The sequence below is a fragment of the Danio rerio genome, chromosome 7 (assembly GCF_052040795.2).
Source record: "Danio rerio strain M-AB ecotype USA chromosome 7, GRCz13ab, whole genome shotgun sequence".
Classification (NCBI taxonomy): Eukaryota; Metazoa; Chordata; class Actinopteri; order Cypriniformes; family Danionidae; genus Danio; species Danio rerio.
In genome coordinates, this window is record NC_141027.1 from 44,902,808 (window position 1) to 44,916,210 (window position 13,403).

At 38.7% G+C, this 13,403-nt stretch overlaps 1 long non-coding RNA gene across 1 annotated transcript in view; it reads left to right on the plus strand.

Moving 5' to 3' along the window:
• The window catches only part of LOC147843146 (uncharacterized), a 321,579-nt gene extending 318,527 nt beyond the window's left edge, over positions 1-3,052 (plus strand). Inside the window, exons 9-11 of the long non-coding RNA XR_015496104.1 lie at positions 213-515; positions 559-924; positions 1,248-3,052. This is a non-coding gene — a long non-coding RNA (uncharacterized LOC147843146). The remainder of the gene's footprint in view (positions 1-212; positions 516-558; positions 925-1,247) is intronic.
• The last annotated feature ends 10,351 nt before the right edge of the window (positions 3,053-13,403 follow it).

Sequence of the window (13,403 nt, forward strand, 5' to 3'; positions counted from 1 at the left end):
GACAAACTTTATGGTGGCTTGAAAAGCCGAATCTGAAAGTTTTAAGTGGTTTTAAAGTGTAAATAGCATGTTAGTATGATTTTAGCTTGAGTTAACATATTACTAGCATGAATTAGCATGTTAGTAGCATGATTCTTACATGAATTAGCATGTTGTTAGCATGATTCTAGCATGAATTAGCATGTTACTAGCATGATTCTAGCATGAATTAGCATGTTGTTAGCGTGATTCTAGCATGAATTAGCATTTTACTAGGCGGTTGTTAGGGTGTTTAAAGTGGTTGCTAGGTGGTTGCTAAGGTGGTGCAAGGCAGTTGCTAAGGTGGTCTGACTAGTTGCTAGGTGGTTGCTAAGGTGTTGCTAGATGGTTGCTAGGGTGTTTTGAGTGGTTGCTAGGTGGTTGCTAGGGTGGTGCTAGGCAGTTGCTAAGGTGTTCTGACTAGTTGCTAAGTGGTTACTAAGGTGTTGCAAGGTGGTGGCAAGGGTATTCTGAGTGGTTGCTAGGTGGTTGCTAAGGTGTTGCTAGGCGGTTGCTAGGGTGTTCTGAGTGGTTGCTAAGGTGTTGCTAGTTGGTTGCTAAGGTGTCCTAAGTGGTTGTTAGGTGGTTGCTAGGGTATTCTGATTGGTTGCTAAGGCCTTACTAGGTGGTTGCTAGGGTGTCCTGAGTGGTTGCTAGGTGGTTGCTAAGGTGTTGCTAGGTGGTTGCTAGGGTGTTCTGAGTGGTTGCTAATGTGTTGCTAGGCGGTTGCTAGGGTGTTCTGAGTGGTTGCTAGGTGGTTGCTAAGGTGTTGCTAGGTGGTTGCTAAGGTGTCCTAAGTGGTTGCTAGGTGGTTGCTAAGGTGTTGCTAGGTGGTTGCTAAGGTGTTGCTAGGCGGTTGCTAGGGTGTCCTAAGCGGTTGCTAGGTGGTTGCTAAGGTGTTGCTAGGTGGTTGCTAGGGTGTTCTGAGTGGTTGCTAGGTGGTTGCTAAGGTGTTGCTAGGTGGTTGCTAAGGTGTCCTAAGGCGTTGCTAGGTGGTTGCTAGGGTGTCCTGAGTGGTTGCTAGGTGGTTGCTAAGGTGTTGCTAGGTGGTTGCTAGGGTGTCCTGAGTGGTTGCTAGGTGGTTGCTAAGGTGTTGCTAGGTGGTTGCTAGGGTGTCCTGAGTGGTTGCTAGGTGGTTGCTAAGGCGTTGCTAGGGTGTTCTGAGTGGTTGCTAGGTGGTTGCTAAGGTGTTACTAGGCAGTTGCTAAGGTGTCCCAAGTGGTTGCTAGGTGGTTGCTAAGGTATTCTGAGTGGTTGCTAAGGCGTTGCTAGGCGGTTGCTAGGGTGTCCTGAGTGGTCGCTAGGCCCTTACTAAGGCATTACTAGGCCGTTGCTAGGTGGTTGCTAGGCGGTTGCTAGGGTAATTTGGGTGGTTGCTAGGCAGTTGCTAGGGTACCCTGGTTGGTTACTAGGCAAGCCTCACATACATGCTTGATAAAACATTTATACTTGGTAAGCATTTCTAGCAAGTTACAGTACTTGGCTAGTCAATATTAGCATGTAGCTAGTCACTGCTAGCATGTGTAGCATATAGGAAGTTCCGTTAGCTAGCATGAGTCAAACGAGCCAATCTCCAAGTCTCTACGATGTTCTGATGCTGAGATATAGCTGTTGATGAATGGTTGCTAGGGTACTCTGTTTTGTTGCTATGGGCGAGGTTACAAAGTGAACTTGAATGTGGTTGGTTGTCTTAGTCAAATGAACCAACCCCCATGTCTCTATGACTCTGCTTTGCAAAGATATGCATCTTGGCTTATTTTAATGGAAGTCTATGAAATCAATTTAGGGGGCGTGGCTTGTGAGCTTTATTATCATATTGATATGCTCATTGGTTGTCTGAGTCAGATGAGCCATCCCCCAAGTCAATAGGACACTGCTATGCAAAGATATGCATGTAGGCCAGTTATTAACATGGGTCTAGTATGAATTAGCATGTTACTAGCATGATTCAAGTACAAATTAGCATGTCATTAGCATGTTTCCAGTATGAGTTAGCATGTCATTAGCATGATTAGCATATGAGTAGCATGTTGCTAGCATGATTGGCATGTCATTAGCATGTTAGAATTATAAGCATTTGATAGCACAGCTAATTACATTCTATAGGACAGTTGCTAGGGTGCAGTATGTGGTAGTTAGGGGTGTGGCTAGAAAGTTAAAAGGCCATCAGTGATTGGCTGCTGGCTAGACTGAGTTAAATGAGCTCAGCCATTAGTATGTATGACAGTCTGATGCAGAGTTATGAGCTCACAAAGTTTGATCCCATGTTAAGTCAATGAGAGTCTTTTGTAATGGAAGTCTACGGGACAGTTGCTAGGGTGCAGTATGTGGTAGTTAGGGGTGTGGCTAGAAAGTTAAAAGCTCATCAGTTATTGGCAGTTTGGTTGTCTGAGTTAAATGAGCTCAGCCATTAGTCTGTATGACAGTCTGATGCAGAGTTATGAGCTCACAAAGTTTGATCCCATGTTAAGTCAATGAGAGTCTTTCGAATGGAAGTCTACGGGACAGTTGCTAGGGTGCCATAAGTGGTTGCTAGGGAGTGGCTAGTAAGTCTAAAGGTCATCAGTGATTGGCTGCTGACTAGACTGAGTTGAATGGGGCCTGACTCTAGTCTGTAGGACAGTCTGATGCAGAGTTATGAGCTCACAAAGGTTGACCCAATGTTAAGTCAATGACAGTCTTTTACAATGGAAGTCTATGGGACAGTTGCTAGGGTGCCAAAAGTGGTTGCTAGGGAGTGGCTAGTAAGTTTAAAGGTCATCAGTTATTGGCTGCTGGCTAGACTGAGTTAAATGAGCCCAGTTAGAAGTCTGTAGGACAGTCTGATGCTGAGTTATGAGGTCACAAAGTTTGACCCAATGTTAAGTCAATGGGAATTTTGGGAATTTTCCGGGTCGTTTTTCGGAAAACCGAAAGTCGGATCAGTTGGAACAGATATAGCAACCCGAGTCAGACCAGTTTGAAGGTTTGACGAAAGTTTGAAGTATGAAGCTTGAAAAGTTTAGGAGGAGATACACTTTAAAATTAGTCTCAGAAGAATAAGAAGAAGAAGAAGAAGAAGAATAATAATAAGTTTACGTGAGATAACAGTATGTTGGCTTTTCAAGCCACCATAATAAGTTTACGTGAGATAACAGTATGTTGGCTTTTCAAGCCACCATAATAATCACGAGAAACAAAAATTTATACAATTTTGTTAAATTGTAGTTTGTATTTTTTGCAATGTTTTGCATGAATTTAAATGTATTATCTTTCTATTTCTAAAGTTCTGTGACTAAGATGTTACTTTAATAAATATATCTGTTTATTAAATCTGTTTCGATCAAATGCACCAATATATATTACCCTGAGAAATGGATAAAATTATTCATTTTAAAAATGTTGCGTACTCATTTATGCTGAGCACTGTATCATATAATATTTCCAAGCATGAATGCAAGTGGGGAGAAAGTTAAAATATAATTTATCCAGAAAAATAAATAAATAAATATTTCTTTGATCTCAGTGAGTCAACATGCATTCCTGTAAGCCAATGTTTTTCCTGTTGTATTGCTGACAAATGCACAAGATATTAAAATGACAATCCTATTCACTAGAAATTGCTTATTTCACACAAGTCTGTTTTGGAGATTTGTCAGAAATCATGTCGTCGCTTCAGACCACTGAAGTTGATACTGTGTGATTTGGGTTAAGTGCTGGAGTGGGACAAATGCCTTCTAGTCTCCCATGACCTCTGTCTCATCTTCAAAAGGAGAACTGAAGTCAGTGAAATTTACACATGTAAAAGAGAGACCTCAAGGGTTTATACACTTGTCTCAGTAATAGGCTAAAAAGTACATTTGGCACTCAATCCAGATCTTATGCTCTACGCTGTTCTATTGCTTTTAGGGATTCTATTGAAAATCACCAGGCATGGCGAAAAAATTGATTCCCTCCCAAACCACAGGCTCTTTCTTCTCCTTCAAGCTTGAATCCATCCTGAAACTTTCAGCGGGTATTGAGAGGTGTGACATTAGTGTTTCAGCACTTTTTTTATCTTTAATCCATTAAAAAAGTTATCATCCTGTATGAATGATGTAATGTCTGTCAGAGCATATGGCAACTGATTGATTAAACTTAGTAAAATTAAAACTGGCTATATTATATTATTAATTCATTCATTCTCTTTTCACCTTAGTTGCTTTATTAATCCGGGGTCACCACAGCGGAATGAACCGCCAACTCATCCAGCATGTTTTTATGTAGCAGATACACTTCCAGCCGCAACCCATCCCTGGGAAACTATATTATATTATATTATATTATATTATATTATATTATATTATATTATATTATATTATATTATATTATATTATATTATATTATTATTTAGTTAAAGGGGTAGTCCAGAATGTAATTTTATGGCTTGGTTGTGTTAATAAGATGCAAAGCAATGTGTGCTCATGTTTCACTAGAAGGAAATCACGTTATTTTTTATAAATCTCACTTTGATTATACACAGCTACTCAGCTAACATGAAAGCGACTCTCATATTTCCTAGTTCCTCTGAAAGTCCCGCCCTTAAGTGATTCTGATTGGTCATCGTTAGGCCCACACGGAATCTGCGCACGCAGAATTATGCAGATTTCCCGCAGATTTCTGCAGATTTTTTAGCCCATTATTAATTCTGTTTATTTACTTGAGTAAATGTGTAAATCAAATTTATTCAGTTTTTATTCAGTAATTTATTACTTTATATTTAATATATTAAGGTTTTAGTTATGATACTCCGCTGGATACTCCCAAAATAATACCGCAGAAATCCGCTGATTTTTACTAAAATTCTCAGCAGAAATAGCAAAAAACGTCCGCAGATTCCGTCTGGCCCTAGTCATCGTCATAATGTGCTGCGATTCGTGGATCGGCTCCACGTCACGCCCGTAAAAAGCACGCCCTTTTCTGCTGTGTAAACAATCAGTAAACCTCCTGCCTGCTCTTTAAAATAAAATCTGACAAGTGTCTGTAACAAGTGAAAATGGGGTGCAGCTCCTTTAAGAGCCTTTTCCATTGTAAAGGAAATAAAGCATATAAAGCACATTTTCCATAAAGCACAAGATGTGGGATGCGACCTGTTTGAGACTTGATTTATTTTTCTGCTGCTACCACGAGTCTGGTGAGCTATCCTGTATATATTTTTTTAACTTCATGTGTTACTCGACGTCTTTCACATGCATCCAGAATATGCAGGTGTAAGTAATATGAATCATCCACATATCTTTTGCGACTTCATTATCTGAGATGTGAAACGCATGGAAAAGCTGCCTGAAGACAATCAATGTAGTCGCGCACACACATAAGAGACATGAACGTGCTAGTGGAGTGTGTGTGTGTTTACAGCAGTTTGACTGATAAATATAAATTTGTAGCTAAATTGTTTGCACGCAACGCAGCATTTCCCATTGTTTACATCGTTGCTACAGCATACCGTTAACGCTAGATACTGTACATGTCATGAACAATTTTAACAAATAAAAACCCTTACATGTTGCAGTTCACAGCTTCTGCTTTGAGGAGATTTTAGCCAAATCCAGCACTGAACTGGGAGAGTTTCTGGAAGCTGTTTTGTCAAATCATGTTTATGTATTTTATAATTCTCTAGAACATAATTAATATTGAACTGTAAGCACTTCTGTCTTTGTGTCGTGTCCTTTGGAAGCCCAAATACAGTAACAGACGAAGCTCTGTGGAAACAGCAGTGTTTGGACGCATATTTAGCTTCATCTCTGCTATAACGTTACAGTACCTCTGGCCACGGCCCTTACCAGCGCAGTTTGTGCGCGCAGTTAACGGTAACACTTCACAATAAGGTTCATTAGTTAATGCATTTACTAACATGAATTAATCATGAACAACACATGTACAGCATTTATTAATCATAATTGAACATTTACTAATGCATTATTAACATTCAAGTCCGTGCTTGTTAACATTAGTTAATGCTTGAGTTAACATGAACTAATAATGAACTACTGTATTTTCATTAACTAACGTTAACTAGCATGAACAAATACAGTAGTAAATGTATTGTTTATTGTTTGTTCATGTTAGTAAATGCATTAATTAACATTAACTAATGAACCTTATTGTAAAGTGTGACCCAGTAAACAAACTTTTGTGATCTCACAGGGGGTGGAAGTATTTTTTTGTAGTCCCCAAAATTCGTTCATTGTAGGCTTTGCTAAGCTAACTCTGTAAAAACCAAGTTCTTCCTTTTCATTGAACTTAGAACTTTTTACATTCAGAAATGTTGTTTATGTTCACACAGCTACATTACACATCAACTAAAGTATAAAATATGAAATCATAGTGGGACACAGTAAATGTATATTAAAGTTTAACATGATTTGTTACATTAAAATGATGTCACAATTAAGATTTTGCCAGATCCTTTGAGTCACTGCTCAGAGAGAAAGTAAAAAGAAAAAATGCATTTGTCTGTGCAGGCTCAGCATGTTCAGGAACTGTAATTGTTTCTGAAATTCTGTGTGATGCCACTGAACTTAAAAAAAAATCTCTGGTTTTACCTAATTGATTTGCTCATGCAGTATTTAATCAGTTCTGAAAAAAAATGTCTTACTGTGTGGATTTTAGTTTGATTCAGCTGATCATCATTAAAAATGTCCCAACTACAGTGAAGAAAAGCACTAATGGAAAGTGAACTGCGATCACGCAGTGCACATACAGTGCAAAACTAAAAGTAATAAATGAATAAAATGAGAATATGAATGGTATTCAAACTAATAATATCATCCTAAATGTTTACATGCATGGGCGACGCACTGGCGCAGAAGGTAGTGCTGTCACCTCACAGCAAGGAGGTCGCTGGTTCGAGCCTTGGCTGGGTCAGTAGGCATTTCTGTATGGAGTTTGCATGTTCTCCCCACGTTGGCGTGGGTTTCCTCCAGGTGCTCCAGTTTCCCCCACAGACAACAGTGAAGAAGGTTGAGAAAATGCGTGCGTGTGAGAAGAAGGCTCAGAAAAATGTGTCAGATTTAAGCAACAGTATCTGGATGCAGCTTTTATAATGCAAGCTGAGATTGCATCACTCAGTGATGCAATGTCTGACACAATGCACTCAAAGAAGTGAGTGACGTCATGGTGACGGGTAGAGTTAGGTGAGCGCATTGAAAAGCATTGGATACAGCTCAGATTGCACAGTCAGTGATGTTCCTGCACAAATTAAGCCCTGGCTATGCATACATAAATGTGGGTTTACAAAAACTCAAAACAAACTAGGTTACTACAAATTTACAAACACATACGAACAATAAAACAGTATTAAAGTAGCAATCTTGGATCCACAAGGTAAGTAACTGAAATGGCATGTATCAATACTGATTTTGATGCAAGCTTTATTTTAAAAATATACATTGAAATTAATAAACTACACACAAGACAAAACTTGGACACATCAAGTCCATTGCAGCCACTTGACAAGAGGTTCATCCCAAATTGCATACTTATGCACTAATCTACGCCTATGTGTAGTGTAAGTAGTGCTTTTACACTGAAATTCTAAAGTAAATAAGACCATGTTAAATACCCGGATGATGCACATATTCAACCGTAAAATGAATTGTGTTATGTTAGACACTTCACGCACTCAGCGGCCACTGCTTTGCTCAAATAGTGTAACGGGCGGAGCCATGTGGGCGCTCAAGTTGGATTACATTATTATGTATTGTGAAAGCAGAATTCTCCTACGAGACTGATTATACTGCCTCCTGATGGTGAATGCAATTATACTCATGGTTGGTATTTTTTTTTTATAGTTTTGTCTTTTATTTTGCTAATTTGGCAACCAACAAACATCATCATTTTGGGATACATTTTGAATGACTGTTTAGTAAAAAAAAAAAAAAAAAAAACATTGGTGTTCTGTTTGAGATGACACTACATTAATTTGTTATGCTGTTAAGTCTGTAAGTTCACAATTATTTAGTGCATAAGTGCATATTGTATAGTGTGCCATTTGGGACTCAGCTGTTGTAGTTATTTATCATGGTGAAAATGTATTAACTGCATGGATCAACCTTATTATTAGCCCAAGATCCCTAACCTCTGCCTTGCTGAAAGGCAAGATCTACCATTAAAAAACTTGTCAGAGAAATAAAGCTACTTTTTTCAATTTGGATTTAAACCTTCATTCATTCATTAATTTATTCATTTTCTTGTTGGCTTAGTCCCTTTATTAATCAGGGGTCACCACGGCGGAATGAACCGCCAACTTATCCAGCAAGTTTTTACTCAGCGGATGCCCTTCCAGCCACAACCCATCTCTGGGAAACATCCACACGCGCACACACACACACACACACACATTCACACACACACACACATCCACACACACACTCATACACTACGGACAATTTAGCCTACCCAATTCACCTGTACCGCATGTATTTGGACTGTGGGGGAAACCGGAGCACCCGGAGAAAACCTACGCGAATGCAGGGAGACTCCACACAGAAACGGCAACTGAGCCGAGGCTCGAACCAGCAACCTTCTTGCTGTGAGGCGACAGCACTACCTACAGCTCCACTGCTTCGCCCTGATTTAAACCTTTAATTATTCTAATTATTTTCAAGTATGTAAAAGCAATATTTTAATCCACTATACAGTCTTAATTGACGCAAACAAGAAAATCTGTGAAGATGCACCTGAATGACATTTGGAGGGATGAATTTTTTGGGATGACAATGAACTATGATATTAGCAGAAATCAGATCATATGAAGTGCCTGTAAACTTTATTAAAAATAAATAAATAAATAAATAAATAAATAAATAAATAAATAAATAAATAAGTGAAAATATTTACAATGACACTTCTCCAGGTAGCCTACTACATTAGCATTTTAAAAAATGAGCTGTAATAAATGATTACTACTTTTAATAATAAATATTAGAACTTATATGAATACATAAATAAATAAATAAATAAATAAATAAATAAATAAATACAAATTTTAATAAATAAAAACATTTGCATGCTGTAGATGTGCCTTGAGTTTTCGTAATTTAATAAAATAGTTTGGCTTTTTATTTCGCTGCGCTATGCATGCAGAAAACTCGCGGGCATTGTTCCCTATTGGTATGCACAAGCTGCTCGTCTCTACATATATAAAAATCAAACATATGCAAAATTAGTTGCATTTACTGAATGCTGAGCAAAAAAAATCAGTAATTGGCTTTTTCATGTGCAAGTCAAATAGTCTCTGGGTGGTCCTTTGTCCAATCAGTCTGAAGATCTTTGTCCACTAATTCCACATGTAAATGCCAGTCTGGCTCAGCTGACCACTTGTGTTTGGCTCACCCAAGACTGATGTTAACACCTGGTGTAAACAGCACCCTTGGGAGCATTGCCGAGACCCCGCATTTACAACCAATCTCACTGATTGCTTCTAATCACTTGGAAAAATGGAGATGATCAGTGTGGCTTCATTTATTTGTTTGCTTGTTTATCCAATTACTTGATACAACACCTTGGTTATCCCAATGCCATTATGATGCAAATGATCCATCTGTCAGACTTTTACCTTAATGACCGACTAAACTGTACAGCTTCAGCGTTCCCAGGCCTTTATAATGAAGGTTTCAGTCCGCCTTTGTTATCTCCGAACAATACGTTTTGAAGGAAAACACTTTTGCAATTGTTTACCTGCCAGGACACAGCATGAAAAGGGGCTTTATGTGTGTTTTCCTCCTTTTCTCCAGTGTGTCAGCACTAGAAAGAGATCTCCTCTCTCGGCTCTTCATGTCAGAGCATGTTTAGACATGTCACTCTCATGTTCTTTCATCTCTATTTCTCTTTCTCCTTCCGGATTACTTGCGTGTCCGGCTGTGTCGAATCAAAGTACTCAGCGGGCACCTGCCCTGAACATCATTAATGTCCCTTGCAGATATCATATGACACTCATTGAGCTCATCAACTGTGGCATGCGGGCCTGCCAATGGACAGTAGATGAAAGAGTGTGCGGCAGGCAAAGACAGCCAGAAGTGTTTAATCCAAACCCTGCTCCTTTTCTTAACACCCTTTTCAAAAACAGCTGCACCAGTCTTTAAGCTCACATGTGAAAAACACTATAAATTCTGTACTAACAAGCCGTGAGAAACATTGATTTAAAATAAACAAACAAATAAGAGACAGATAACCTGTATGTATATATATATATATATATATATATATATATATATATATATATATATATATATATATATATGTGTGTGTGTGTGTGTGTGTGTGTGTGTGTGTGTGTGTGTGTGTGTATATATATATATATATATATATATATATATATATATATATATATATGCAATATCACATGAGTAGCAGTACAATATGGCTGTATATCGAAAAAATTGTGAGGAGTGCATTGTTCGAGTTCGATGGCATAACAGTGTACAGGTGTATATAAAAAAGAAAAACAAACCTGTGTTGTAGGAACTTTGTGTATCAGGAACTACTTTCTTCCGCCACTCATTTCACATCTGCAGCTGATGTCAGAACAACAGAAACTGTTACTAATTTACACACCATTATTTTAGAGCTAGTATTCTAGTTAAAATTCTATATTGAGCTAAAATTCTAGCTATGTATGATTCTCTAGCATATTATCTAAACTGATGACAAAACAGGTGATTTTGCTCACATTTTAAGATAAGGCAGAACGGCATGAAATGCCATCAATCTACAGACATTTCCCAGGGTTTATCTGTTGCAACCAACCAAACCAACCAAAAAGTAACTTGGGATTATACAATGAGTGGCCACACAAAATACATACATTCCTGATATGCAAGTCCCATCTCACACTCAATACTCTACAATGATATGATATAAATACAGCACTACAGCATACCAAAGAGAGAGAGATTGACTTGTCACTTACCAGTTTTTTTAACGATTTGATAAGCTGTAGTTTTTGTAGATTTTTTTTTTCCTCTAAGATCCTATTATACAGTCTCTGTCGCCATCTTGTGGATGGACAACATCAACCACCTTTGCTCTGCTCAGTATGACAGGCTGATGGATGTCAATGTGCTGTATCCTAAAAATTATATACATTTAAAACAGGCCCTATCCTTATAAATAAACTGCAGAGTTGCAACAAGAACAACATTCTCGCCCCAAAAAGTACATTATGTTGTCCAACAGCTGCAATATTGTAGTGAGTTTATTGATCTCCTGCCACTATGTGGGCGGAGTGATATACAAGAGTGAAGAGGTTGTACGAGTGCTGTTATGGGAATATCACACATATATATATATATATATATATATATATATATATATATATATATATATATATATATATATATATATATATATATATATATATATATATCAGATTTGAAAACCAGTGTACTGTATATTTATTGCAGCCTACATTTTTTTTTCAGTTTATTCAAATTATTTATCCAGTAATCTCAACTTACATCAGTCAAACAAACTAGAATATTAAAGTTTTTATAGATAAATTACTTGACTGATTATCTGATAGATAAATTAGATAATTAGATAGATAGATAGATAGATAGATAGATAGATAGATAGATAGATAGATAGATAGATAGATAGATAGATAGATAGATAGATAGATAGATAGATAGATAGATAGATAGATAGATAGATAGATAGATAGAGTCCACTGGTTGTGTAGCAATGTTGCAATGTTTGCTTATTAAAATAATATATGGATGCTGCTGTGATGTACTCTGAATTTACATGTTGGGTCATTTGTGTTAAAAAAAAGAAAAGAAAAAACACTCTGTACATTTCAAGCCAACAGACAAATAAGTAGTGACACATGGTAAAAATATTGCGACTGACACTTGTGTTTTGTGAAAATTGTCAGATCTAATCTAGTCAAATATATATTTTAGATTTTTACTTTGAAACTATCTTGTTTAAAATATATATGTATTCAAATGAAGCAAGCAAATGAACAGTGTCTTACTGATGCAATCTGGAACACTCAGAGTCTACAGTATGTCAACACCAGACGCGAGAGCTACTTCTAACATGAAGACAAAGGATTTGTGACATGATGCAATAATGGCAATGTAAAACTCCATGATATCTTGGATTCCTGATATAATTCCTGGAGGCATCTCTATCATTTTATCACATTTATTCTCTTCTAACTTTTTTTTTAAACCCATGGCTTGTGAAGAAACACTGAAGTGAAACAATCTGTCTGTGCAAGATCTGAACAGAAATACTAAAGGTAATATTTTTGTAAATAATGTTCAGTTTTTTTTTGTTTAGTTTTTTTTGATTTTTGCAGCGGCTAATTGTTTTATCAACAATCTAGGAGCCAGAGACACATTATAATTATTTTTTTATTATTAATTGATATATTTCTCCTCCCTGGACCGCCACCTTTTCGTGGTGGAGGGGTTTGAGTGCCTGAGTGATCCTAAGAGCTATGTTGTCGGGGGCTAATGCACCTGGTAGGGTCTCCCAAGGCAAACAGGTCTTAGGTGACAGGTCAGACTAAGTGCGGTTCAAAAACCCCTTATGTGTTCTATAATATCAAGAACTGTGACGTCGCCTGGTATGGCGCAGCCGGGCCCCACCCTGGAGCCAGGCCTGGGGTTGGGGTGCGTATGCGAGAGCCTGGTAGCCGGGTTCCGTGGGAAAACCCGGCCGGGCCTAGCCCCAAGGAGCGACATGGGACCATTCTCCCGCAGGCCCAAAGGTTAGGACCACGACAACCCGATCATCAGGCACAGAAACTGGCTCTTGGGATATGGAATGTCACCTTACTGGGAGGGAAGGAGCCCAAGCTTGTGCGGGAGGTGGAACGATACAGACTAGAGATAGTTGGGCTCACCTCAACGCACAGCTTGGGCTCTGGAACTCAACTTCTTGAGAAGGGCTGGACTTTCTTCTACTCTGGAGTTGCTCATGGCGAGAGGCGGCGGGCTGGTGTGGGCTTGCTCATAGCTCCCCAACTTAGCCGCCATGTGTTAGAATTTTCCCCAGTGAACGAAACTGCTCCTTCGGGTTGGGGATAGGTCTCTCACTGTGGTATGTGCCTACAGGCCAAACACCAGTGCAGAGTACCCGGCCTTCTTGGAGTCCTTGGGAGGGGTGCTGGAAGGTGCCCAGACTGAGGACTCCATTGTTCTACTGGGGGACTTCAATGCCCACGTGGGTAATGACATTGGTACCTGGAGAGGCGTGATTGGGAGGAACGGCCTTCCTGATCTGAACCCGAGTGGTGTTTTGTTATTGGAATTCTGTGCTAATCACAGTTTGTCCATAACGAACACAATGTTTGAGCATAAGCTAGTCCATCAGTGCACATGGCACCAGGACACCCTAGGGCGGAGGTCAAT